Raw genomic sequence first — 27,981 nt, forward strand, 5'->3', positions numbered from 1 at the left:
TAAATGTGTGGCGGAAGTCGAACCGATTTATCAATATCCTTTTAACCAGGCTCGTCCCTTCCCCCTAGGTCCTCGCCGTTTCGATTGTAAACCACTTTAGTGCCGTTTCGATCTCATGAATTTTTCAAATTGCTTTTCCTCGCTGTTGCCAACGATGGCAAACAGTATTGTGACGTTCTGGAATCGTCGGGGCGGTAACGGACGATTTCGAAGAATTGAAAGGCTGGTGTCGGACTTTATCTATTGGAACTGTATGACTTTAACGTTCAATAGTTTTAAATTTGTGTTCAAATGAGTAAAACAGCTACAGAAAATAAAATTGGGTAATTGAGAAAGACATAGATCATTCGTAGCAATTCCTACATTTATCTAGCCTCATCAGCTGAAATGCAAAGCTTCTTCAGTCAAAATGCCTGTTTCCAACCTCAGGAGCGGCTCACTGAAATACCCACTGTAAAAAAGCCAGCTTATTGAGTCCTGCTATGGCCTATGAGTCTGCTATTTATCAATTTTATCTAGATGAACGCGTCATTGGGACGGTACTAATGGATATTTTTGGTCGCTATTGAAAATTTAGTTGAAAATTAGGCTGACATTACATCCATTTCCCCTACAGCTGATATTAAGTTTGGAAGTACTATACTAACCTTATTTTTCAAAAAGGGTGATTAGCATATCGAATACTTGGATACCAGTGCTGTCATGGTAAATTTAGAGTTGGTTTATGTTTTAGATATGCGCACTCCGCCCACCGCATCCATGTGCCCCCTTTCAAAAGCGCCATTTTGGAGTTGACCCAGACCCTAGCCATGATAACCCATAATCACTGATCTACCCCACCATGCTTGTTGCACTGTCTTCGTTCACAAATAAGATTTTGGAAGCGAATAGAACTAAAATCTTCGCAACAGCATCAGCAAACACAACCGCATCGAGAATCGCATTTGTGAATGTATTCACCTGCTCACCGCTAAAAGCAGCCAGCCTTAAGCAGCAGGAACATTTTCGTCGAATTCTCAACTTAACCACTTCGTTTCGTTTCTTGTCATCCAGTTGGTACATGACCTTAACCGTGCATCCGTATTGTCCCAGTCGGGTGGTTGGTATCGATAACGTGAGCCCGTTCCACCGGTTTTCGGAGTTCAGATGCCATCACAAGCGTTTCGATAATGTCTTTGCCGTGCTCGTTGTCCAGAGGGTGGACCAACTCGATCGCGTTCTTAAGGGGACTCTTCGGTTTGGTCTGTTTGCCGGTATCTTTTTACCCAGTGCCACTGGAACATCGCCTTGGTTAGGATGGTTAGGATCTGGGATAGGATTCCACTGCTTGTTGTTTTGTTTCTTCGAAACAAAACATTTGAACTGTCAAATTAATCGGGTTGCCATACATACCCTTCTAGAGAGACACACTCGGCACTGCCGGCACACGTGAGGCAAACTGAGAAAAAAGTAGACGCAAAATAAGTTTGTAGAGTGACCACACCTTGGGTCATTTGTCCACTGTAACTTCTATTGAGATCGTAGAGTGCGGTGCTCGAAGAGAGATATGGTCAATTTTTAGCTGTCATTTTTCCCGAGTTTTGTGAAGTTTTAATTAGTGTTCAACCAGGCTCCATTTGCTTTATTTGCCACCCGAGAGTTCTTCAACCGCCGATCGTCATCATCGATCGGTTCAGTCGGCCTCTCGGGACCTAGCGCCAACAGCCGGCCTTATTGGTTGTTCTTTCCGGCTCTTTGTGTTTCTTACGAGTGGGTCAGATTCTTTGATTAGCAGCCTGAATCCATTCAAACACAAGTCATCTTTGTTGACCATTGTTCAACTGATTGGTCTCACAGGATTTTTGGTTCGCTTGTTATTAATCATTGGACAGAATCACCGGCACTAAGAATAGGCAAACCTATTTTCTTGCCCAGTCAATCAAACCCTTGAGAATGGGGATCACGGTAACAAGACATCGTTCATGGATCGATTTGGTGAGTCCGTTCCTATTTATTCTTTTAATAATAATATGTTCCTTATATAATTGTTGCGATAATCGTCGGAGGTGCTATAAATGCGGTCTGTTGTGTGGTATTGGGAAATGTCTCTATTGGAAAGATATTCTCTATTTCATAGAGTTCCGCGAAAGAGTCTCTGCACGCCTCGGTGTTCAGCCCTTCATACAGCAGTCAATTCAAAGATTGATCTATTATGTGGAAGATTATTTTTTTTGTCTAGGTCTGATAAATACTTTGTGATTTTGCAAGAAATGCTTACTTAACGTAGACATTTGCTGTTTTGTCGTTGGCAGTACCACTTTCATATTTAAAATTAACCACTAACCGCATACACTATATGAATTATCGTTTATCTCTGTCGTTCATTAGACAGGGTGGCCAGTGAATTTTCATTTTGAAATTCCCGGTTTTTTCTTTGGGTTTTCCCGGGTCAAATCTTAAAAATTTCCCGGTTCTTAATATTCAACAAAAAACGAAATTGTATGTATTTTTAAAAACGTGGCCAACTGTTAATTTTGGGATGTTATTTGTGGGAAAAATAAAAGCAAAACTACAGAGAGTATTTGTTAAAGCTGAAAGTATAAATTCAACTCTATGAGTCACTTAATGTATTCAAAACATAACATTTATATTTCGAGATACTTAAAAAACTCAATTCCTCTCACTTTTTATGCTCGATACATCTTATCCATACTTATGAGTTGTTGAATCATAATTGTCAAGGTTCTGAGACTTCGAAGCATTTTAAAGGTTATAACAAATTACAGAACAACCTAAAGAAGCTTGCGGACTAACCCTGAAATTTTTAGTTAAATTTAAAAATATTCAAAGTGTTGATTTCAAACGAATATTAAGGAGGATTCCCACATAATTTTCGAAGGAGAAGTTCAGAACGGAATTCCAGAATTATTCTGACATGCAGTTCTAGAAATTGTTAGATGAATATGGAGGGATTTCTGTGGAGAAGAATGCAAGTTCTAAATTAAATTCTTATGTAATTTTAGAAGATTTTAAAAGAAGTTGTGAAAAGAAACATTAAGAAAAATTCCTACGTGATTCTGAGGAAATTTTTTATGGGAATCGTGAGGAAAATGACAGATTAATTTTATAAAGAATTTCAAGAGAATTATGATGAGTATTCAACAAGAAACAGAGATCTAAGAGTATTCTGGTGATAATTTCAACCTAGTGCGGAAGATTCATCACAGAGCTCCAACAAAATTGATTGCAAAAAAAATGCTGATAATTAGAAAGAAATTCTTTAAAATACTGTAAGGGGTTTCTAAATAAAATTTCGAAACATTGCTGCTGTTTTGAATAGATTTAAAAGAAAATTTTGAAAAGAATTCCAAAGTCTCCGAATAGCTTCAAGGAAGTTCTAAGAAAAATTCCCATCAAATTCTTGGAAGGGGTTTCAAGGAAATTAAAAAAAAAAACTCAACGGTAATTATTACGCGGAGTGTTTTTTTGGTTAATTTCAGAAGAATTCCATGATAATTCAGAGCAGAATTTCAAGAATTCATATCATGAGAATATTATATAACGAAAAATTAAAACCCCGGAATAGTTCATTTTCGGAAACAAATATTTGTTTCCCAAGTCCAGTATCTTTAATAATCGTTTTTGCTTACTGAGCAGAAAATCATAGGTTTATTTTAATCTCTTCCACAGCAGAATAAATCGCCATCGCTGGGTTTCGAGAGCATAAAACTATTCCTATTCCTTAGCTCTCGATAAACCATGAACCTTAAAATGCACAAACACTAAATAAATTAATACATTCTTTCAATAGACGGCAGTCGGGACATTAAATGACCAACAATTAACAACTACTGCTTTTGGTTGAGTCGACTCTGACCTGATACCCTACCCAATTTTCCAACTCAGTGCACTTATGAGGGTGTCGCTAAGTCGGTGGCCTCTCGTTAAGTAAGTACTACATCAACATTTCCTTCCCTATCCCTAGTAAAGGGAAAGGTGGACGTGGCCGTGAATAGAGACAGTCATCCTTTTGGTATTCTTGTTTAGATTGGAATCAATGTTTATTCCCCAGCATTATTCCTGAAAGCAATTTGACTGAGCATTTCAAAAGAGACGTGGGTGCAAGGAGTATTCAACTATGCACACCTTAATCAGTGCCGAAAGCTGTGCCATGCACTATGCCGAACGTGCCGAAGTAGGCCGAAGTGTGTCAATCAAGGTGTCAATATGCCATGAGTTTGGCAACTCTGAAGTTATAATGACATTTGAGATTGTGTTTAAATTTTCATTTTCGGAGCCGTACACTCATAAAATAAATCACATAACCAGTGGAAAATATCCATGTGAATTTCACATAACTTTCATATGATCCCATAATTGGAAATTGCACCACTAAATCACATGAACGTTATGTGTCCAATGAAATCTATATGATTTCTCATATATAATTTCTAATGCTATGTGATATTCAGGTAAAAATCATTGTTTTTGTTTTTGGAACTATGTGCGTTCCTAATAGAAACTAAGTGAAAACTTTTTTCAGTGTAGGTGAAAGAAAAACTGGAAGTTATCAAACGTATACGGTGTTCAAGCAAACTCAAACTCCACAAGGTTATGACTCGATGTCTACTTGAATTACTGATTCATTTTAGGTGCGCAGAAACGAAGTCGTAACCTGATCGATGGAGGAAGAAAACACCGGTATCCTTTGAAATCCTCTACAACTAAAGCAAACAACTTGAACGGACGGAAAGATGATCGACGGTCATGCAGTCGACGCGTCAAGTACCTAGTGTGAACTCAGAGCCATCCTTGCAAGAATATAACTCGTAATCTCTGGATGACCTGGATTGGAATCTAGAAATCTGTGTTGCACATTCTAGTTGGCTCATCTGCACGTCCATAGGCCCTTTCTGAACAGGAAATTGTTTAGGGTCGTCAAGCGGGAACCGCTGAGCGCACCGAAACTCACTCTGCAGTGAGCCAAATTTTCTAAATTCAGCAATGATTTACAATTGACCGATCGGTAGTCAACCCCACCACACCGGGGCCTCTTTCGATGTGAACTAGTTGAACTAGTAAGGTGAATCTCACGTGACACGACGTGACTTTTGTCATCTCACGGGTGACAAAGAGTCACACGATTCGCAGAATAGGCCTGAATGACAAACAATACTATCTGAGGAAACACTCAAGGGAAAACGAGAAAAATTTCATTTGTCTTTATTGACTATTCGGTGCTGGGTCATTAAACCGAAGTACGTTAGGCTGAAAGACGTTCCCTAATAAAAAATAACCATAAACGAACGATAACCCAAATCATTGAACTATTCCACAAATGGTTTGGATGATACCCAGAACACGTCGTTAAGCAAATTAACCATACAATTTTTATTAGGGTTAGGCTGATGAACATTTATCAGTTATTATAAATAACAAACTTGTAAACGTAGCTCGACTCTCATAGAATGTCCCGCCCTATCCTTCATCCCAAATGTAAATTTGACCATCGCATGATGCAGGATATTTTTCCGGCCTTCCCGTTTCCGTTATGGCTTGTTGTACGTTTTGCGCACCTATGTCAGCAACATCTCCCCTTGCAAAAATTAATTGCAATGAAACGTGACCAGAGATTTTTATGCCTCAGCAAAAACCCCAGCGCCCTCGGCTGGGATTGAACCGAGACCCATTGGGGTGAGAAAGCAGTCACTACACACTTACACTTACCACTACACCACCAGCGCCGGCCTAGTCGCGGTTCAGAGGATATGCGAACGTGCATTAACTGACGTTCCGTGTCTACCGGTTTGTTTTGAAAACACCATGTACCAACCTGATTAAAGGGTTTTACGGCTCTTTCAGTCTTTTAAGTGCAGCAAAAACGTTATATTTCTTCAACTCTCCGACGTTTCGGTGATATATTTCACCCTTTTCAAGCATTTCTAACAATTATATCCGGAACAGTAGCAAACGAGGGTTTCAGTTTTTGAAGTGCCAATTCTGCAGTATACTCACTGATGTGAAACGGACGAAAACCGAATTCAGCTCTTGACCGTCCTAAAGCTGTGCTTCCGTCTATTAACGTCTCTCTAAACTGTTCCCCTGGTAGAGGAGAATTAAGTTCATTCGAGGCGGCACAAAGCAACCATTTCGAGCATCAATAACTCCCCGTTATCGCTTACCCTCTCACACCATTGTCTTTAGGACAATCAAGACTACCCTCTTATCAAAAAGAAGTGAGGTGACTATACAAATCATTTTCTTTATAATGCCACTTCAACCTACGTATGCTTATATCATATCGTTTAAGTCAACCGCCCGCAAGAAATTGAGTACAGTTTGTTCTGTACTCCTATCGTTGTACAATACCTCACGGATTGAACCAACGACACCCATTTCTTCTTTTAATTGTGCTCGAGCCGGGCACTCCACCAATAGATGGTTTAAATCTAAAACCGCACCGCATCCCTGGCAGTAGGCCACACTGCCGCTAAAATGAGGTCCATGAGTGAGCCGTGTATGACCAATTCTCAGCCGAGTCAGAACTTTCTGATCTCGAGAATTGGGTACATCTTTCCACTCTTGTGTAGTGTTCTTCACCCAGCGGGCACCGAAATGGCCTCTAGCTGAGCAAGACGACCCTGGTTAGCTAGTCTATCAGCAGCCTCATTTCTTGGTATACCTGCGTGTACAGGTACACATACAAAGGTTATGTTAGCGTACCGCTGGACCTCCAACAACCACGGGTGTCCAACCTGCCCAAGGGCAGAGAGGCAACTCGCAGAGTCAGAGAATACAACGGCCTGAGACCCGTTTGCTAGCCTGCAAGCTTACAGAAGAGCATAGGCCTCAGCTGAGAAGATACCACAGATGCCGGATAACCGGCCGCAGCGGCTTATGACCTCCCCAGACACTCCATAACCAACTTCCTCGTCGATCAAAGAACCGTCCGTATATAGCATGGGCCTTCCCTCGTATGAGGCAGCAACCTCCCTGAATGCAGCTTTCGCCACACCAGAGTTGGCCCCTGCCCCGCACATAGCTTTAACCCTCCAATTAACTTTCGGGGCAGTAGCATCCCATGCCCGTTGCCACAGCCTAACTCGTTGAGCTAACGTGGGAAAATCTACTCTCGTCAAATCGCTCCACCATTTTCTTGCCCTAGCAACCATGGGCCTGTCATTGAGGATGGGATCCCTTTCTAACAACCTCAGCGCCTTAGAAGCCAGATCTTCGGTGACAACATTCACCAAAGGTACCTTTCCATTCTCCACCAATAGGGAAGCTATTGGTGAAGACCTCAGCGCTCCACTACAAATTCTGTACGCCTCATTGTACTGAGGTTCCAGAATCTTGAGCAGGGAGACACCACCCGTGCTCCACAATTCCGCTCCGTAAAGGATGCTAGGGACAAGCAGGGCCCTAGCAACCTTGGTCAATGTGCTACGAGAGGCTTCAGGGAAGCAGTCATTTAGGATCCGAAGGATATTCAACTTGTTGTTGACGTTATCCTTCAGCAACTTGGCGTGCTTAACAAATCGGAGTTTGCTATCAATAGTCACACCAAGCAGTTTCATGTCGCGCACGGCCTTGACCGCATGCTCACCGATACTAACAAATGGCAGACTCGGTCTGTGATGATGACCAAAGCAGACGTGCAACAGTTTGGACTTCTCGGGGGAAATCACAAACCCAACACTATCTGCCCAGTTAACGACAGACTGCACTGCATCCTGCATTTAATGCCTAACCACCCTACCGTATTTACCTAACACGATAAGGGTAATATCATCGGCGTACACAATAATGTATACTTCCTTAGGAATGCGTTCAAACACTGAGTTCATCGCAATGAGAAACAGTGTAACCGAGATGACAGACCCTTGCGGGATGCCATTCTCCAGCAACCTCAAGGAGGAGGTTGCACCAGCGTTCAAAACTCGGAACCTACGGTTCTGTAGAAAGTTTCCTACGTAGTTAAACATACATCCTTGGAAGTCCCACTTCTTGAGGGTAGTCAAGATAGGAAGCTTCCATGTCATATCATCTGCCTTGGACAAATCGAGGGAGACTACATCTACATGCAAATCTTCCGACGAGGCCTTGTGCAATAAATGATCGAGATCAGAGAAGAACGTCTCCGATTCATAGCCCCATCGAAATGCGTGTTGCTGTGGGTGGATCCGTCCTTGCCTCTCTAGCTCAGTTGACAAACGACGATTAACCATCCGCTCGAGTGCTTTTCCCGTCCTAAAGCTGTGCTTCCGTCTATTTACGTCTCTTTAAACTGTTTCCCTGGTAGAGGAGAATTAAGTTCATTCGAGACGGTCCTAAAGCTGTGTTCCTTTGGCGATGCTAACAAATTTTTCGATCCAGGAGAGCAAGTTTCCTGAAGCATGAAAATTCTCCTACATGTTACCAGTGCATAAAAGAGACGACATAAGGAATGTATAGAACTCCACAGAGCTGGTGCTACGTCCAACAGATCCGTTGGACTATTAGCTGAAAAGTTACGTCAAACGCACGGGGATCATTGGCAAGCAGTGGATGTTGCATGGATGATGTGGGCAAATGCCATTTTTGCTTCATACCCTTTTCTCCACGAAAGCCTGGTGAACGAAGAACCTTCAGCGCATTTGGTGAAGCTTTTCACAGCCAAAGAGCTGCCGCGATTGAGGCAAATTTGTCAGAAATTTACCGTGACTCACAACGTCAATGCAGCGTACCACGATGAATAAAAAGTCCCTTCTGTCGAGAATGCTTCAGTTAACCCTTCTTGTCCAATGAAGCATAACAGTGACATTCTGGGTTTTCTGACACACTCACCCCTACAAATCAAACGTTCACCTCTTACTCCGTATCCTTTAGATCTAAGCATTGACCTATTATCAAAACTAACTTCATCCAGGAAGATTAAATTTTGATAATCCCATTTGATTTCACCCATTTCTGAGGCAAACTGGACGACGTCTCCGCTACGTATTTGAATAGCTCGTCTCTCGAGTGCTTTCCAGCTAAGCCCTTCCTGGCGAAGGATTCGACAAATTGATGATACAGAAATGGCGATCCGGAACGTGCCTTCAAACAACCGCTTTGCTTCGTCCAGATAAAGAGTCGGTTTGCAGCGATACAATTAAACCAGCCATGTCCACTTATCTGCACCATTTTTTTTTCACGTCGCGTTCGTATTCCTTTCGGGAAAAAAAACCGTTCTGTTGATATGTGGAAATCTATTTGGAAATGATTGCCTTATGCTTCTGATATATGATTGCAAGCTTAGCTTTGGATAGATCGAGGAAAAAGTATCCGTAAACTTCTGCGAAACTTGCAGCAAGATATTAGACATGGTGGTACAAATAATCAATAGACCTGATACAAAATACAGGATACCTTAATTTTATGATAATTCTCGAGTCAAAATGTTTTAATAATTACCTGCGTAATGATGGGATATGGTTGTTTTATTGCAATTTGACAGATCATTCACTGAGACGATGGTTAAGAAGAAAATACCTGTCAACTACGATCCTCACAGTAGTCTAAAAATTCATGGTATGAGCAATAAGTTGCAACTTATGCCCTATTCCCAAATCCACCAGGTGACCGATTTCTATCGTACATGCAGCATCACCATTCAAAAATTCAATAACACGATTACATTCATTTTAATTTTATTATCAAACAGGTCCACTGATACGGGCGAAAGCCAAATTTTTTAATGTACTCAACTGGAATGCAGAGCCAAAGCCCAAGTAATCTCTCTCGTATAAGCCGAACGCGCGGGGTGTATGCGGGAGAAAGATTACGCGTACAGAATAGCAACGTATACAGCGGGAGCAATATTAAAACGAAAGTATGCCGCTCAATGCAAGCTCTTTCACTTCGCCTCCCCCGCCCGTCTGCAGTTTGACCGAACCCATTCCACGACCAAATCCCGCATTCAATCGACACAAAAATTCATCCACCACAGACAGACAACCATCCGGGCGCATCACGTGTCGAAGCTACGTGCGCATTTGCTCCCATACATTCGAACAAGCACCATCTCGCGAGCGCGCGGTTATCTCCCGCCAAACTCGGTTGACAGACCTACCGACCGAAGGTAAAAACGCGGCACGAGAGCGCCCCAAAGAGAACCGGACCCGACCAAAAATACGGTGGAAAAACAAAACAGAAAATTGATCAACTTACCGCAATCTCCTCTTGCTGTCGTAATCCGGAAGAGGAAAATCTGTATCTATCTACTACGTGCTGGACCCAAATAGCGAAACACTGGCAGCACTGCGCCAGCGGAGCACATACACACGCGCGTACGAGCACGATTTCAATTTATTCCGTAATTAATAGCCAACCATACGCACAATAACCGAACACTTGTCACGCAGTAAGTTTCTGATCCCGCGTGAACTAGTGCTTCTTGACTCGCTATTGCTATCCGTCAAAGGAAAAACCGAGACAAAAACGTGACCACTCTCACTGACAACTAGTACTCGACTAACCAAGAGTGCGAAGCCGGAGCTATCGTCGTGTGAGGGAAAAATTGATCAACCCCGCCTAGGATGACCGCGCCTCCTTTTTCGGCGTCCAATCTATAGCGATAGCGGTGCTGACGTCACCCGGCGAAGCCACACGAATGCTGAACGCTCGCTACTGGTTCGGTGCCGAAATCCATTTTGTACCGCGTTCGTTTCCCACTCATTACCGCTCGGGAGGGTTCGCTCGTTTGCTCTGCAGCATGCGGTGCTGCTCAATTCGCTTTCGGGCTCTGTTCGGGTAGCCGAAGCAGGGCCGAATCGTGATGAAAGTGGGACGAAGCTCCCGAACAGTGCGGGTTCGAGGCGAAGCAAAATGTCGTAAGGTTCGAAAATCTTTTACTTCGGTCGTTCGGTTGATGCTGTCCGATTTGGAAACGTGGCGAGGCCTTGAAGATTTTCGACGATGATGGATGATGTGAGGAATTTAGGTCGTCATCGTAAATGCTGCCATATTTGAGGGTTGAGATGATGATGATAGTTTAGCAGTTGAATATGAGTGGGAAATCGCTTTTACACTTGATGGGCTACTATAGCTTATTCTCCTCATTGCGGAAAAGGAGCAATCACAAATTATTCAGAAGAACAGTGCAAAATGACACCCATTCGTTTATACGTCACTGAAATAGCACTCGAAACAATCACCAGGTTCTGCTATCCGCTGACGATCTTTCGAAAACTTATGGAGTGTTTACATCTGCGTGGATTTGCTAGCGCTAGTGTATTCGCCAACTAGCACAAATTTCAGTTACTCCTGAAATCTCATACTGGTAGACGCTGATGCCCTATTTACATTATGCTGGTGAGATTTTTTACTAGCAGCTGGCGCTTAGCGAAACAGCATTACGTAAATTTCGTTTTTAACAGTCGAGTTTGAAATAGACGAGTGCATGGATGGATTTGTGTTCATTTTTAGTAAACAGGGCCCCGCTGTTGTGTCACTTTTTGTCGAGTGAGTGAACTCAAATCCATCAGTGCACTCGTCTATTGCGCCATACGAATAGAAGAGCTAGCGATACAAAAATATAGAGGAAAAGTAAAAACTCATTTGAAGAGTGTTCATTTCAAACTGTCAGTCATGGCCCGGCTGACTGAGCAAATATTTGCAAGGTAGAACTTGTAGCAAACCCTTCTTCGCATCGCAGCTAAAGGGCCAAGCGCAATGTGGGCGGAAGCGGAACGGAAACGGAAACTTTGACAGTTGTCACAAATGGCATCAAGATGCCTAACCGAAGTCGATTTGATTCTAACTAGTTTTCAATCCGACAAGTAGGCTTACTCAGATCGGGCTTTTCCGCTGCCGCTGCCGTTCCGCTTCCGCTGTCATTGCGCTTGGGCCTTAACTCGTGGATTTGATTCATTAATGTGAAAACAATTATCGACGAACATTACTGTAGCTACAAAGATTCACACATTAGATGAATGAAATATCGACGAATTCCGATAAATAAACTTTTTAAATCGTGGTGCATGTTTTGAAACATCGGATGCATTCGAGGGCCCCCGACTCTATCTATAATGCAGGGAAGAGTTTGTTATGTTGTCGTGAGATGCACGTGCGCTGAAAGATGATTGATGAAAATTTAGTAGATTTCCTGCAAAAAGATAGAGTGCGATGCTACTAGATAGATTTAGATTCGATTGCGTGAAATTTTCGAGGTTTGAGATTTAGATGTGTCACCCCCCTCGGATGCATTGATGTTTTTAGTCCGATGCTGCATTCCACAACACGAACATTAGGTGATATTTTATAATGTATGTATAAAAGGAGTATTTATGGATGGTCAAAGTAAAACCAGGGCTGGAAAGGTTCATTTCAATGGACAATCTCAAGAGATTTTGGCAGAGGAGATAATTGACGGCATCAATTAATAATAAAATAAATGTGGTCAAAAAATTTCCTTTAACAAAAATATATTTAAAAGCCGTGCACATCGCAGCTGCTACTTCGTCACTGATTAGAACCAGTAAAATTGTACAAAGAACTAAGAGGTGTAGCCAGGTTTCGAACTAAGGGGGGTGGTGATATATATATATATATATATTTTTGCTATGGATGATTTGGCCAACCGCTTTAATATTGCTGAGTCAAGCTGGAGGGGAGGGGGGTCAGTCATCTCCTCCCCGCCGATGCCAACTGGTTATGCCTATGAAAACCACATAGATGGAGCATGGGTTCAGATTTCCATCTTCAATGGTGCAATTAATTCTATTTATAGATCGATACCGACGCTGGCGCTGGCGCTGACCGTTCTCACGGCATTTGGGGAGGGAATGGACGATTAGTTTGACAATCGTTGTTACCGAGCAGTGCTGCCACATTTATCATCAATACACCTCTTCATATCCACAATGGCCAAGAGATGGATAGTTGTGGTAGTGGGTCTGGTTATTTTTAGATCAGGATTCACTTTGCTAAGTGATGCGATCAGTAAAAGCTACAGACTATTTTAATATTAATATAATGGATATAGAATGTGGCAGCGTTTCTCAATCCATGGGCCGCGGGCTGCCCTCAGGTGGAAAAAGCTTTGTTTATAAAAATCAAAAATGAAAATAACTTTTAAACTTTTTAACGAAATTTCATTTTATTAAATATTTTGGCTTTTCGAAATAATTTAGGATTATAAATGCCATTGATCTTAGCGGCACCAGTGGTGTAGTGGTTAGTGTGATTGGCTCTCCCTCCAAAAGGCCTGGGTTCAATCCTAGTCAGTGCCGTCGGGATTTTCTGAGACATAAAACCTCTGATCACGCCTTCCTTCGGAAGGGAAGTAAAGCCGTTGGTCCCCGGTTCATGAGTTGATGGGTCGATAGGTAGGGTCCAGGTGTAGAAGCTGCCTTCCTGGCGTCTGTAGCATTGGTATTCAGTACGGAAAACAGGCCTGCTGGGGTGAGAAGTAATCACGCTTCCCACTACACCACCGGCGTCAATTGAGAGTTATCGTTCACAAGATTATGATAAGAGTTAGCGGGTCATTCTAATGATTTTAATGAAGTTTTGGAGTCTTCAAACCTTTTCTAGATCATTTTAGTGTTTTAAATTCATTTAGGCAAATATAGGTTGTCACTGTAGGAATTTTGTTATGACATTTTACAGTCTTCATTGCGTGCTCAAAATCAATTTCAACGTTTTGTGAACCTTTTAGCAAGCTACTGTTTGCGTTTTTAAGATTATTTTGACTTCGTAAGGTGACCAGGAATAGAGTTTTTTTTACTATTTCATCGTCTTGATGTGGTTTTCTATCTACTTACTACTTAGGCGTTTTTACACTACGCGTGCGTTTCGATTACTCTTTTAGTGGTTTGAGGTCATTTTCACACATTAAACAAGTTTTTGACTGATTTGGTGTTTTAGCGCCATTTTGTCGTTTTTAATAATAGCTTAGCCACAGACAAACAGACATAACACTCGCTAAGTTGTCATCGATCAAGCATTTAACGGACAATTTGAAAGTATCGTAGTTGGTAGTACCATAGAGGTAACTCTAAGACCACTGGGTCCCGAAGAAAATCATTATTATTTTTGGCTCACTCAGTACCAGAACAACGGTCCCAAGCAGTCCCAAGCTATTTCACTCACCCCTGAATGTTCTGCATGAATCCACACACCCCTGATGTTATCTGTCAAACTTTCATAGCGAATCAAAACAAACATAGTGTAGTAATAGAATTTCAACTAGAATAGGGTACGTTAATCGTTTGCTTGGGACCAATAGGCTACTAAAGTGGTGAGCCAATTTAAAATCGTTAGTTTCGTATTGATTGTTGGTAGTACCGCCACCTGCGGCGCTCGTAGTCAATTCTTTTGCGTTTGACGTTTACACACTACCGACATCTGTACAGCGTATGGCCCACCACAGTGTACTCAACAGATGGCGGTAATGTTTTAGCGACGATGTTTTACAGTGAGAAATATTCAATGTATGTTTGTCTGTGGCTTAGCTAATTGTTTTATTTTCCTACCAATGAGCATATATTTACAGATGCAATATCTTAGTTTATATTCACGTATATAGAATCATTGAAGGACCCACGGTTCCAGAGATAATCCGGAATTCCTTGGGGGTACTAACGTAAAATAGCGTTAATCAAAATAAAAAAACGTCCCATATTTTTTACACGCCACGCACTAATAGGAGTTTTCATTCCAATCCTTAGAACAGGATAAGTGGAGGCGAACCAGCCCAAGGCTGAAAGCCTCCCTAATAAAGATAAATAATAATAATATAACAGGATAGATATACCATAGCGGTAACTCTAAGACTAGAAGAAATGTGCTCAACTTTTTGGTTCAGTTCTGGTACTCTCTTCGGTCCCAAGCGAATCGATGCACCCCTCGAAACATAGGAAAATCCATGAACCCCTCACTTTATCTGTCAAACTTTCATAGCGAATCAAAACGAACATAGTGTGGTACTAGAATTTCGACAGGAATGGGGTACGTTAATCGATTTGCTTGGGACTAATACGCTAGTCAAGTAGTGAGCCAATTTAAAATCGTTAGTTTCCACTGGTTGGATATACCGACTGCAACATTGGATGAGACAGTGCGTACTCTACTGTCAAAACATGTATTGATTCGGCATCTAGTGGATTTTATCTATATCTTTACAAGGAGACTGTTATAGCATGAGCTGATACTGGTAGTCGGATAAATTGGTTACCTAACAGTCGGGCACACAGTGCATCATTCTTCAGTATCAACTCGTTTGGTAGCTGGCTATTAAGACCATACGCACTTGGTTGTATCATAGAGGTAACTCTAAGACCAGAAGGTCCCGAAGAAACGAGCTCAACTTTTTGGCTCAGCTCTGGTACTATCTTCGGTCCCAAGGTAATCGATGCACCCCTCGAAACATAGGAAAATCCACTACCCCTCATTTTATCTGTCAAACTTTCATAGCGAATCAAAACAAACATTGTGTAGTAGTAGAATTTCGACTAGAATGGGGTACGTTAATCGTTTGCTTGGGACCAATAGGCTAGTCAAGTAGTGAGCCAATTTAAAATCGTTAGTTTCGTATTGATTGTTGGTTGTATTCTCACCTTACCTGGTGATTATGGAAGGAGAGAGAGAGAAACAGGTACCACATGATAAGAAAATAATACGGTAGATGTTGTTTTAGAACTGAGAACTGAAAACTGATGGGTGACGACTCGTTGAATTCAAATCTGCGCCGAACGAAGTAACCGTCTCCATTGGTCTCGGTCCTGAGCCAATCGCTTCCAGTCGCCTTGGACGTTCAAGGACCTAATGTCCTCCTCAACTGCACAAAGCCAACGCGTGCGTGGCCTACCCCGAAGCCGACGTCCTCTTCCTGGTTCCCTGCTGAATATTGACTTCGCTTGACGCTCTTCCGGCATTCGTGCCACATGCCCAGCCCACTGTAGCCTGCCGTGTTTTATAAGCTTCACAATATCCATGCCGTTATATACTTGGTACAACTCGTGATTCATGCGACGCCACCAGATGCCATTTTCCAGTTTACCGCCGAGTATTGTTCGCAGCACTTTACGCTCGAAGACACCGAAAGCTCTCCGATCGGCCTCTTTCAATGCCCACGATTCGTGGCCATAAAGGGATACCGGCAGAATCAACGTCTTGTACAGCGCGAATTTCGTTTTCGTACGCAAGCTGCGGGACTTCAGCTGGAAACGCAACCCGTAGAAAGCCCTGTTCACGGCTGCAATACGCCTTTTCACCTCGCGGGTAACATCATTATCGCACGTCACTAAAGTACCAAGATAAACAAATTCGTCCACAACTACAAATTTTTCGCCATCTAGCACCACTTCACTACCAACACCACTATTGCTCCCACGCTTTCTACCGGCGACCATGTACTTCGTTTTGGTAGAATTTATCGTGAGACCAATCCTCGCTGTCTCCCTCTTAAAAGGCGCGAACGCCTCTTCCACTGCTCTACGGTCGATTCCTATGATGTCGATGTCGTCCGCAAAACCAAGGAGCATGTGCGACTTTGTGATGATGGTACCGTTCCTCTGCACGCCAGCTCTCCTAATCGCTCCTTCGAGGGCGATGTTGAATAGCAAGTTCGAAAGAGCATCTCCCTGCTTCAATCCATCTAAGGTCACGAACGTGGCCGAAATCTCGTCTGCAACCCGTACACATGATTTCGAACGATCCAGCGTTGCACGAATCAGCCTAATTAGTTTCGTTGGAAAACCGTTTTCTTGCATTATCTGCCGTAGCTCGTTTCTCTTTACTGAATCGTACGCTGCCTTGAAATCTATGAACAGATGATGAGTCTGCAAGTTGTATTCCCGGAACTTCTCAAGGGTTTGACGCAGGGTAAACATTTGATCCGTCGTTGATCGACCCTCACGAAAACCAGCCTGGTATTCGCCGACGAAGGATTCCTCAAGCTGTCTCAATCTGTTGAACACGTGATAATATTTTGTACCCGAATTCAGAAGCGTGATTCCTCTGTAATTGGCGCACTCCAGTATGTGTCCCTTTTTGTAGAGGGGACAAACGAGACCATCCAACCAACTAGCGGGCAATTCTTCCTCCTCCTTCCATATCTCTTCTAGCGTTGGTGGTTCCACAGCTTGACCATCGTCGTCCATGTGTGTTCTGTTTGTAGATGCTCTCTCGTTCTCTCCGTTCAGCAACGTCTCGTAGTACTCCTTCCACCTGGCAGCCACCATCGTTTTATCTGTCAGCAGATTACCTTCACGGTCATAGCACATGGCGGGAGACGGTGCTGTCTTACTCCTCACGCCATTGACAGTTGCGTAAAACCTTCGCATGTTGTTTTACTGAGCTTTATTAAGCTGCATGGGAGCAAATGTAACTCACAGACCATTAGCTGGCTTTCAGCACTGGCCACTGGTTTCTCCATGTATCGTCGACTTCCAGTGAAAGAATGACCGTTGTTTTTCCCGAGTAAACCTCCGGTTCTTGAACATCTCGACGTTTGTGATGGTTGGCTCGGGTTCTGGTGAACCCGGGAACATGGTTGATAAACACAACCATTAGACTAAACCCAAACTGGCAGCAGCACACGTTCCTTCGTTTGTGACATATTACTAACTGCATCGCGCCAAGGGATGTTCTTTCGGCATACCCCAGGCATTCCATTCTGTGTGGTCCTATTTCAGGTTCTCCATGGGGTACTCAATGAGAGCAACGTTGATTTCGATTCCTCTTGTTTGCACGTTGTGTTGTACGGTTTATTGCACTTGCGTGTAAAATCATTTCTGTGCGATGACGATAGATCGGACCACAATCATGTTTGCAACGGAATTAGGGAGTCACTGTGTGGGGAATGCTACAGAATTAGCCATTGGTGCCTTCCGAGACAGAAGATAAGCTCCGTAAAAGAAACAATTCCGTTTACCTGGCTTGAGAACAGCACGCAATACGAAGAAGGTGGACATTGATAGCAATTCTTTTTATTGCTATTTGATAATCAAAAACTCGGAGCAAGTTAAATTAACCAGAGAGAAGATTGTTAGTTTTTATTTTCAAGTGTGTTAAAAACAAATCAAAACAAAAATACGATCGCACGGTTTAGAACGACTCTGTTAGTTTACTATTTTTATCTATCTACACTTCTATCATTTGCGTCTACTGCAGCATTGAAAAGCAAGAGTAAACTCGACACAAAATACACTGGTCTAAAATAAGAGGTTTTTCTTATTTGCAATCGACATGCCATTTTAGATACGTCGTACCCCTCGGGTCCTTGAGCCTTCCACGAAAAGTATGGCTTCCATTTTCTGAACGTATCGCTACTAGTTTTATCAAAATACTTCAATGCGTTCGGCTAGTAATGAATTCAGGAATTTTGCGGTTCCGTCGATCTGTGTTGACGGATGTGACCTTCGCTCCATCGGAAATAACTGATAAACCCACATTGGCATAATCTGAACCAGGCAAAACTGTATGCTGCAAAAATACGTAAAATATCAATTGATTCAATAAAAGTCTCTTACCTTTTTAATTATTATTGTAATCGATTCCTAACGTTGCAGAGGTCAGGCTTACTTTCACTTAGCATTAATGTGATATTAAATACAATCGTGAATTAATGATGCATAATTCGAGCTCATTTCAACTACTAACAGACGAAAAACAACTCACGCACACTTCTTACGCTAGCGATGCCGAACGCAAACAAAAAAAAATCCCGCCAAAATCTAAACAGACGCCTGCCTCAACTGTTTCATTCCATCGAACCTTCCCAGCCCTCACCCTCCGGCAGTCCAGCAGTTTGCTCCTACTGTTGTAGGCTTCAAGTCAAAAACAGCAAACACATTCTCTCCTTTTAAAGTGCCAGTCGTTTTCATCGCTACAGCAGCGTACCTAACCTACCTATGTTGAGTTTGGTTTTGGCTATTAAACATTCTCGTAAAATTCACGCTTTGTTGAAATGTTCTCTCTTGCTCTCTTGCTCACACACCCGAGCTCAATGCGTACACACACACACGCACACACACACGTTCTCAGTTGCGTTTCAAATTATTAGAGTGTGCTATTGGGGTAAAACGAATGAGAAAATAAAACGGCCACGCTTCGCATTAATGGTCCTGAGTTGCCAGAAGAATGATCCATTCAATTGACAGTTTTCAAATGTTTATCATCAAAAAAAAAATCATGAACTTTAAATTTCAGGCATAACATTTGATAACGGCACAAAAGCATTTGTAAACAAATTTTCTAAGGCCCTTTACACGCGAACCAAAGAACGCCCACGCAAACCAATACCACTTTCGGAAAGGTGATAGTTGCCCCTATCCGATGATGTTGATGGTTTGCGTGGGCGTACTTTGGTTCGCGTGTAAAGGGCCTTAGAAAGTTTATTTACAAATGCTTTTGTGCCGTTATCAAATGTTATGCCTGAATTTTCTGTGTGGCAGAGCCTATAGAGATTTTCACGTCCGGTTGTATTAGTGCGATATGTGAGAGTGTGTTAGTGAATATCCGAGGAAAATACATAACAACTCGATGTCAAACGCATTTTGACAGATCTACTTTCATACATTTTTAGGTTAGCCAGAGGAAAATAATAAACAACTTTACACGGCGTTAAAGTCCCGCTAGTGTGCGTGCGTTAAACGTCACTAATCTCTATTAAGGTATTTATGAAGTACCCTGAATATTCAATATCCAAGGAATACTGGCATCCCTGGTTTCCAACGCACATGTTGATAGAAAGAGAGCAACTCTCCCACTAAAGCGCTCGAGCACTGCACTGCAAGCGACGGGTTATCTGCTGGAATGACAGAGAGGGAGAAAAAACAGCAATTGTGTCTGAAAAAAAGAAAAACACTTCTAGCAAGGCAAGCAACTCCGGGGACTACTGCTCCGTTGAACTTCGTATCTGCGTGCTGTGTGGAGTCACATCGTTCAATTGTACAATAGCACTGCCGTAGACTGTAGTTAATGAGTGCTACGTGGTGGATAGTTGAAACGGAGAGGAAAAAAAACTGCATTGCCGAATGAAATGAAGATGAGTTCATTCGTGTTAAGATACGAGCGAGAGCAAGGAACTGTAAATGGTAGAAACATGTTTTCTTGTGACGCTAATGGTGAGCTAGGGACGGCAGACAACTGTATACTTTTAGCAAAACTTTCCACATCACTAAGGCTTTTTGCTGATAGAAGAGAAAGGCACATTTAAATCGAATGAAGTGAAATGGTTGCTTGTCACACAGGGTCACGAATTACTTAGCCCCCCTTTCCCTAGACCCTATTCCAAAAAAGGCTACCGGATCATACGTGGAGATTCTCAAGCCGAACAATGAGGATATTGACAATTTCTAACGCAAAACTGTCATCCGAGCTAAATAACCCGAATAGAAATTTACATTAGCCCAACGTTTGATTTTGATGTCTACATCAGCATCGAAATCAAATGTATGCCTGATGTCAAACATTAGGAAACATTATGATTTAGTTGTATTTAAGCAACGTAACATGGTGTATACATCAGAAATTTTGGAACAAAATTTTGCCATTCTAATGTCGGTCTGACGTCAAAAATTTCAATCTATTGACATTAGAACCAAACGTTTTAAGGATGTTTTCAGATGTACAAAACGTTAGAACTAAACGTTGTTCGGATGTTTTTAAATGTAAACGTTTTCTGATGTTTTCTAATGTAGATGTTTCCTGATGTTAGAAACAAACGTTTTTGGATGTTTTCAGATGTAAAAAACGTTAGAACTAAACGTTTTTCGGATGTTTTTATATGTAAACGTTTTCTGATGTTTTCTAATGTAGAGGTTTCCTGATGTTAGAATCAAACGTTTTTCGGTTGTTTTCGGATGTAAAAAACGTTAGAACTAAACGTTGTTCGGATGTTTTTATATGTAAATGTATTCTGATGTTTTCTAACGTAGATGCCTCCCGATGCTGGAACCAAACTTTTTTTGGATGTTTTCGGATGTACACAACGTTAGAACTAAACGTTGTTCGGATGTTTTAAATTGTACTTCGTGTTTGATGTTCTCTGATGTTTTCAGATGTACAAAACGTTTAAAGTAAACGTTGTTTGAATGTTTTCAAATGTAGATGTTTACTAATGTTTTTAGATATACAAAACACTAGAATCTTACTTTTCAAATGCTTTCAATTATATTTACAACACATTAGAACTAGAAACATGATCGTGTAAACACTACACACGATTGTTGTTAGATTACATCATAAAAATGCGTGCATAACAGTCAATGCTGAAGCTCCCGTTTCCCACCAGTCAGTTAACTGACCTTAGCTAACCTAATATCATTGCGGCAACTCTCTATGCGGCAGGGGAACTATGCCATTAGCGCGCTAAGAGTTGTTAGACCACTGACATAGGCGCCAATTTGTAGGTGACGAGGCACTTGGTGACATTACAGCGAGCTTGACGATTTTTGCAGCATTTTTTTTAGCAAACTACCAGTTAAGGTGTGTAGTGTTTACAAGATCTTGTTTCTAGCTCTAATGCTTTGTACAATTGAAAGTATTGAAAAAGTTAATTCTCATGTTTTGCACAACCGAAACCATCAGAAAACATAAAATTGTACAAAAAAAGTCATCCATTCTGGTAGACTATCTCTTAAATGCATAAAGAATAGCCATTGCTTAAGCTCCCGTTTCCCACCAGTCAGTTAACTGACCTTAGCTAACCTAATATCATTGTGGCAACTCTCTATGCGGCAGGGGAACTATGCCATTAGCGCGCTAAGAGTTGTTAGACCACTGACATAGACGCCTATTCGTGGGTGACGAGGCACTTGGTGACATTACAGCGAGCTTGGCGATTGTTATAGCATTTTTGAGTGAACTACCAGACAATCATGACAATGTGATCGCTGCGCCTCCAGATCTCCCTTTAAATCGACCCACTGTGCCAATTTGTCAATAATGCATGACACTTTGGACGGGGTTGCTGGCTTGTTTGGTCCACTGTTCGGATATACAAGTGGCAAGCCTTCCCCTTCACGGATCGCTCCAAAAATTGCTGCAAACGAACTGCAAATATATAATAAACAAAATTATTGCGCATGAAAAATATGACAATGGACAATGCTCGAGGAGCACTGGGAGTTTTCGAACGACGCGTGCTTAGGACCATCTTTGGCAGAGGGTATATGAAAATGGTGAATGGAGTAGAAGAATCAAGATAGAGCTGGAATTAGGGCGTAACAGCCTTTGTAAACAATGACTTCTCTTGTTGATTTCTCGGAATTCAAGACACGCCTACACAAACCAACATATCCATCGGGTAGTAGAAGTCTTTCTCTAATCGATGGTGATGTCGATTCGCCTTGGAGAGCCATGACTTCCGCGAAATCATCGAGAGAAGTCATTGATTACAAAAGCTGTTACGCCCTAGTTCCAGCTCTATTTAGGAATGAACCACGAACTGGCGTAACTTTATGGCGAACCCAATATCCAGAAAGTCGCTAAAAGTGGAAGATTGTACCCTTCCACGGGCGGGACACGTTGTAAGAATGCCGGACAACAATCCCGCAAAAATGGTGTTTTCCTCAAATCCGGCCGGTACAAGACGCAGAAAAGCACAGCGTGCTATGTGGTTAGACCAAGTGGAGTAAGATGTAGGAAGTGTGGGACGCTCGAGAAATTGGAGACAAGCAACCAGGGACCGAGTTAGTTGGCGCAACTTGTTATATAGGTTAGGTTCCGAGGGATGTCGGATCAGCAAAAGTAAAGTAAGTATACAGACAAACAGACATAAAACTCGCAAGATGTTCATCGAACAAGCATTTATCGGTCAATTTAAAAGTATCTTAGTTGGTAGTACCGCCACCAGTGGCGCGCATAGTCAATTCCCTTGCGTTTGACGTTTCCACACTACCGCCATCTGTTCAGCGTACTACCCACCACAGTGTACTCAACAGAGGGCGGTCATGTTTTAACGACGATGTTTTACAGTGAGAAATATTCAATGTGTTATGTCTATTTGTCTGTGGTAAGTATCTTATACGTTGGCTAAATTGTTATCCAAACTGCCTAAAAGTTCGAAGAATAGTTATTAGATAGTACAGAATTCTAAATTGGCATTATTTATGAAAAATTTACATTAGAATTCTTAAATCTCAGTCTTTCCCTGATTGCGAACCACACTTTAAATTTTATATAAACTTGCGACCCATCTTGTGTACCATCATAAGGCTTGATGAAACTTATTCCGCCCGGAAACATGTTTTTTCGGAATTATGAAGTCATTATAGGGTTAACTACCCCATTTTCGGCCTATTAAGCACAACCCGCACTTAGTCCTTCTTTATCTAGCGTAGTTTAGCACCAAACGGAATGTTATTATTACTGATGGCTTCCAAATTTATTTACCTTTCCGTATGTACCGTAAGATTTGATAAAGAGAAACCAATCGTTGAGATATTGTCAAAAGTCTAACACTGCTTCTTGACACCAAACTCGGCCTACGGATTCTAAACTCGTCCTAGCGCATTGAAACGCCATTGAAACGCCAATGAATTCACTTCGGCCTATCGGATGAAGATTAAACATTGTATTAATCATTGTATGTAGTCTACACTGGCTTGACGAAATGGAAATAAAGAATAAAGAATGAAGATAAAAATTGATTCGGTCGGAGCGCTTCTTTTGTTTTTAGGAATAATGGGTGCAAACCTTCATATCACGTGTTCTCATTGACTTCGTTCCGTAGCTTATTAACTAAAGTATCGTACCAAATGCATAATTGAATTGACGAACGCTGAAATAATGGATTTCTATTGAAGTTTTCTGCTCGATAGGCCCAAAACGGGCGATTAGGCCGAAGTAGTTCTCTACCCTACGTTATTATGACATTTTGTATTTTTAAGTTACAAGAGGACGTTGCAAAGGATGAGTTTGACGTATGAAACCTGTGCATTTAGTTTTCAGAGAGTCGCAATCAGCGAATTATTCATTAAATCACTTATGGCTGCAAGCTTCAATCGGTATTATCTTCGGATTATATCCCGATCAAGAATGTCCGGCTGCTTTGATGTCGACATCAGAGTTATTCAACACGATGCTATGCAAACAATACGCAGATCATCCAAACAGGGACGGTATTAAAAGTTAATCCGAGTTGGAGCTTACCGCCATTATTGCGGCTCTCTGAATCCAATATTAATAGGTTGAAAAAATGGTTTAAAAATGGAACCTAAATCCAAAATTTCATAAATTTTGGTTCACATGAACTATGATAAATCAGTGTTATTACATTTGCAAACATCACCATTTTAGCGGCCCTCGCCATAGAGCAAACTGTCATTCAAAAGGATATTAATGTCATCTAAAGCAATTTATCGACAATTTAAATCTTGGTTTACAAATCGAGATGAATGTCTATGGGAACGATAAAAATATATTTGTGCTCAGAAAACGAAGCTCGTTCAGATGATGTATAAAAATTTGTTTGTTTTTCGAAATTATACAACCCAATTCCAGGTTTTCCACACGAAACGATAACTAATGGATACGTATTCGGTTTCCCCATAGGGATACGTATTCGGTTTCCCCATCAGGATACGTATTCGGTTTCCCCATCAGGATCCGTATTCGGTTTCCCCGTCGGGATCCGTATTCGGTTTCCCCGTCGGGATCCGTCTACGGAATCCCCATCGGGATCCGTATTCGGTTTCCCCATTGGGACCCGTATTCGGTTTTCCCATCGGGATCCGTATTCGGTTTCCCCATCGGGATCCGTATTCGGTTTCCCCGTCGGGATCCGTCTACGGAATCCCCATCGGGATCCGTATTCGGTTTCCCCATTGGGACCCGTATTCGGTTTTCCCATCGGGATCCGTCTACGGAATCCCCATCGGGATCCGTATTCGGTTTTCCCATCGGGATTCGTATTTGGTTTCCCCATCGGGATCCGTATTCGGTTTCCCCGTCGGGATCCGTCTACGGAATCCCCATCGGGATCCGTATTCGGTTTTCCCATCGGGATTCGTATTTGGTTTCCCCATCGGGATCCGTATTCGGTTTCCCCGTCGGGATCCGTCTACGGAATCCCCATCGGGATCCGTATTCGGTTTCCCCATCGGGATCTGTCTACGGAATCCCCATCGGGATCCGTATTCGGTTTCCCCATTGGGACCCGTATTTGGTTTTCCCATTGGGATCCGTATTCGGTTTTCCCATCGGGATCCGTATTCGGTTTTCCCATCGGGATCCGTATTCGGTTTCCCCGTCGGGATCCGTCTACGGAATCCCCGTCGGGATCCGTCTACGGAATCCCCATCGGGATCAGTATTCGGTTTCCCCGTCGGGATCCGTCTACGGAATCCCCATCGGGATCCGTATTCGGTTTCCCCATTGGGACCCGTATTCGGTTTTCCCATCGGGATCCGTATTCGGTTTCCCCATCGGGATCCGTATTCGGTTTCCCCGTCGGGATCCGTCTACGGAATCCCCATCGGGATCCGTATTCGGTTTCCCCGTCGGGATCCGTATTCGGTTTTCCCATCGGGATCCGTATTCGGTTTCCCCATCGGGATCCGTATTCGGTTTCCCCGTCGGGATCCGTCTACGGAATCCCCATCGGGATCCGTATTCGGTTTCCCCATTGGGACCCGTGTTCGGTTTTCCCATCGGGATCCGTATTCGGTTTCCCCATCGGGATCCGTATTCGGTTTTCCCATCGGGATCCGTATTCGGTTATCCCATCGGGATCCGTATTCGGTTTCCCCATTGGAACCCGTATTCAGTTTTCCCATCGGGATCCGTATTCGGTTTTCCCATCGGGATCCGTATTCGGTTTCCCCATCGGGATCCGTCTACAGAATCCCCATCGGGATCCGTATTCGGTTTCCCCATTGGGATCCGTATTCGGTTTCCCCATCGGAATCCGTATTCGGTTTCCCCATTGGGACCCGTATTTGGTTTTCCCATTGGGTTCCGTATTCGGTTTTCCCATCGGGATCCGTATTCGGTTTCCCCGTCGGGATCCGTCTACGGAATCCCCATCGGGATCCGTATTCGGTTTCCCCATTGGGACCCGTATTTGGTTTTCCCGTTGGGATCCGTATTCGGTTTTCCCATCGGGATCCGTATTCGGTTTCCCCATCGGGATCCGTATTCGGTTTCCCCGTCGGGATCCGTCTACGAATCCCCATCGGGATCCGTATTCGGTTTCCCCATTGGGACCCGTATTCGGTTTTCCCATCGGGATCCGTATTCGGTTTCCCCATCGGGATCCGTCTACGGAATCCCCATCGGGCTCCGTTTACGGAACCCGTCATCGGGCTTGTAGCTTTTAGTAAAAAAAATACACTGACTAACCTGCAAAGAGATCTGGCTGCAAACTCCCCGCCCGGGATCCAGCTTCGGATTCCCTACCGGGATTCGGCTGGGACTGGTACCGGTACACTTTCCTAAAAAAAAAAATAATTACATTACATTAAATTAATAAATTCACATTTACTTACCAGAAAAACATTGCAATGCACCAAAACTTGCTACGGACACATTATTGGCACTTTCCCGGGCTAAGTCGTAAACAAATCAAACTTTTCCCATACTGCGAAAAAAAACTGTACACGGCCAATGAGATCACGCATATTTGAGTACAGTGTACTCAATATCGAAAAAAGTGCAGGATGAGTAAATTTGCCGCATGTTTTCCTGTGGAAAACCTCAAAAATCTGCCCTAAAATAAGGAAAATTTACGAGAATCCAGAGAATCCAATCTTTGCTTTTCTCATATTCGGAACATGAGGGAAATTAATTCAAAACTGAGTTCCTGAACTTTTTGCGATTTATGAGTGAACTAACCTCAAATTAGGGTCGTTCTCATTCGCCGTGTAGTGCTGACTCACGACAAAACAAACTTTGCATGCGGCGAGAGACCGAGGGACAACAATTTACATCGTGATGAACTTTGATTCTAATGTAACGTTTGGTTCTGTTGTCATTGGATGTATTCTGATGTTTTATGCGTGCAACAAATTACATCGTGATGAAGTTTGATTCTAATGTAACGTTAGGTTCTGTTGTCATTGGATGTATTCTGATGTTTTATGCGTGCAACAAATTACATCGTGATGATGTTTGATTCTAATGTAACGTTAGGTTCTGTTGTCATTGGATGTATTCTGATGTTTTATGCGTGCAACAAATTACATCGTGATGATGTTTGATTCTAATGTAACGTTAGGTTCTGTTGTCATTGGATGTATTCTGATGTTTTATGCGTGCAACAAATTACATCGTGATGATGTTTGATTCTAATGTAACGTTAGGTTCTGTTGTCATTGGATGTATTCTGATGTCAAATTTTACATCGTCAAGACGTTTGATTCTGATGTAACGTTTGAGGCTAATGTATTTTTATGTACTTGGACGTCACACTGAAGTCTGAATACATTAAGGTTACAGCAATACACGTTAAAATTTAATGTATTGAAGATGTCTGCTGATGTTTCCTACATTACAATTTCTATTCGGGAATCTTTGCTACTCAATGCAAAATGTGCTACTGATTAATAATTTTCTTCATTTGAATTGCAGCACTCTAAAACACTCCTATTGTAGCGCCTTCTAACGTTCCGGAACAATATGAGTATTTCCCCTACATAATTAATCTTCCCCTAGACGTTTCAGCTTTTCCTCGCTTGTTCTTTTATCTCTTACCTCCACGCTTCCACCTTCTCCAGTTTTTCCAATGCACTAGAAGACAAACTTCTCCCCCGATCGCTTACTCCGAATCACTAGCACTTTCCGGTCTATAACCGGATAAACGAACGTTGAAGCCATTTCTTGAATGAAAATAAAAAATCAACCTGCACAAGCGGTCGTTCCTCTCGTTGCAGTGATGCTAGATATCCTTGCGGTCAATTATTGTGTCTTTCACGAATATTTAGACTATTGGCAAATCAAAGTTGGCACTCGTGGAGAATACAAGAACTATAACAGTGATGATGGTTTCAAAATTTTCCACGGGGAAGTATACGAATGCAATCTTAAAATGCT

The 27,981-nt window shown here is 42.4% G+C and overlaps 1 protein-coding gene across 2 annotated transcripts in view; it reads right to left on the reverse strand.

Annotated features, from left to right (window-relative positions):
* Su(z)2 (Suppressor of zeste 2) overlaps nucleotides 1–27,664 on the reverse strand; it is a 177,618-nt gene extending 149,954 nt beyond the window's left edge. Inside the window, exon 1 of one of the 2 annotated variants that reach the window (XM_065222944.1) lies at nucleotides 27,643–27,664. The gene's annotated coding sequence lies outside the window, so the exon portion shown is untranslated. Of the gene's footprint in view, nucleotides 1–10,170; nucleotides 10,454–27,642 lie in introns of those variants that run through there. The other variant, XM_065222814.1, reaches the window with a different exon arrangement.
* Between the last annotated feature and the right edge of the window lie 317 nt (nucleotides 27,665–27,981).

Source organism: Ochlerotatus camptorhynchus, unplaced genomic scaffold, assembly GCF_037179485.1.
Source record: "Ochlerotatus camptorhynchus isolate MF236.1 unplaced genomic scaffold, CSIRO-AGI_Acam_v1.1 ptg000002l, whole genome shotgun sequence".
Classification (NCBI taxonomy): Eukaryota; Metazoa; Arthropoda; class Insecta; order Diptera; family Culicidae; genus Ochlerotatus; species Ochlerotatus camptorhynchus.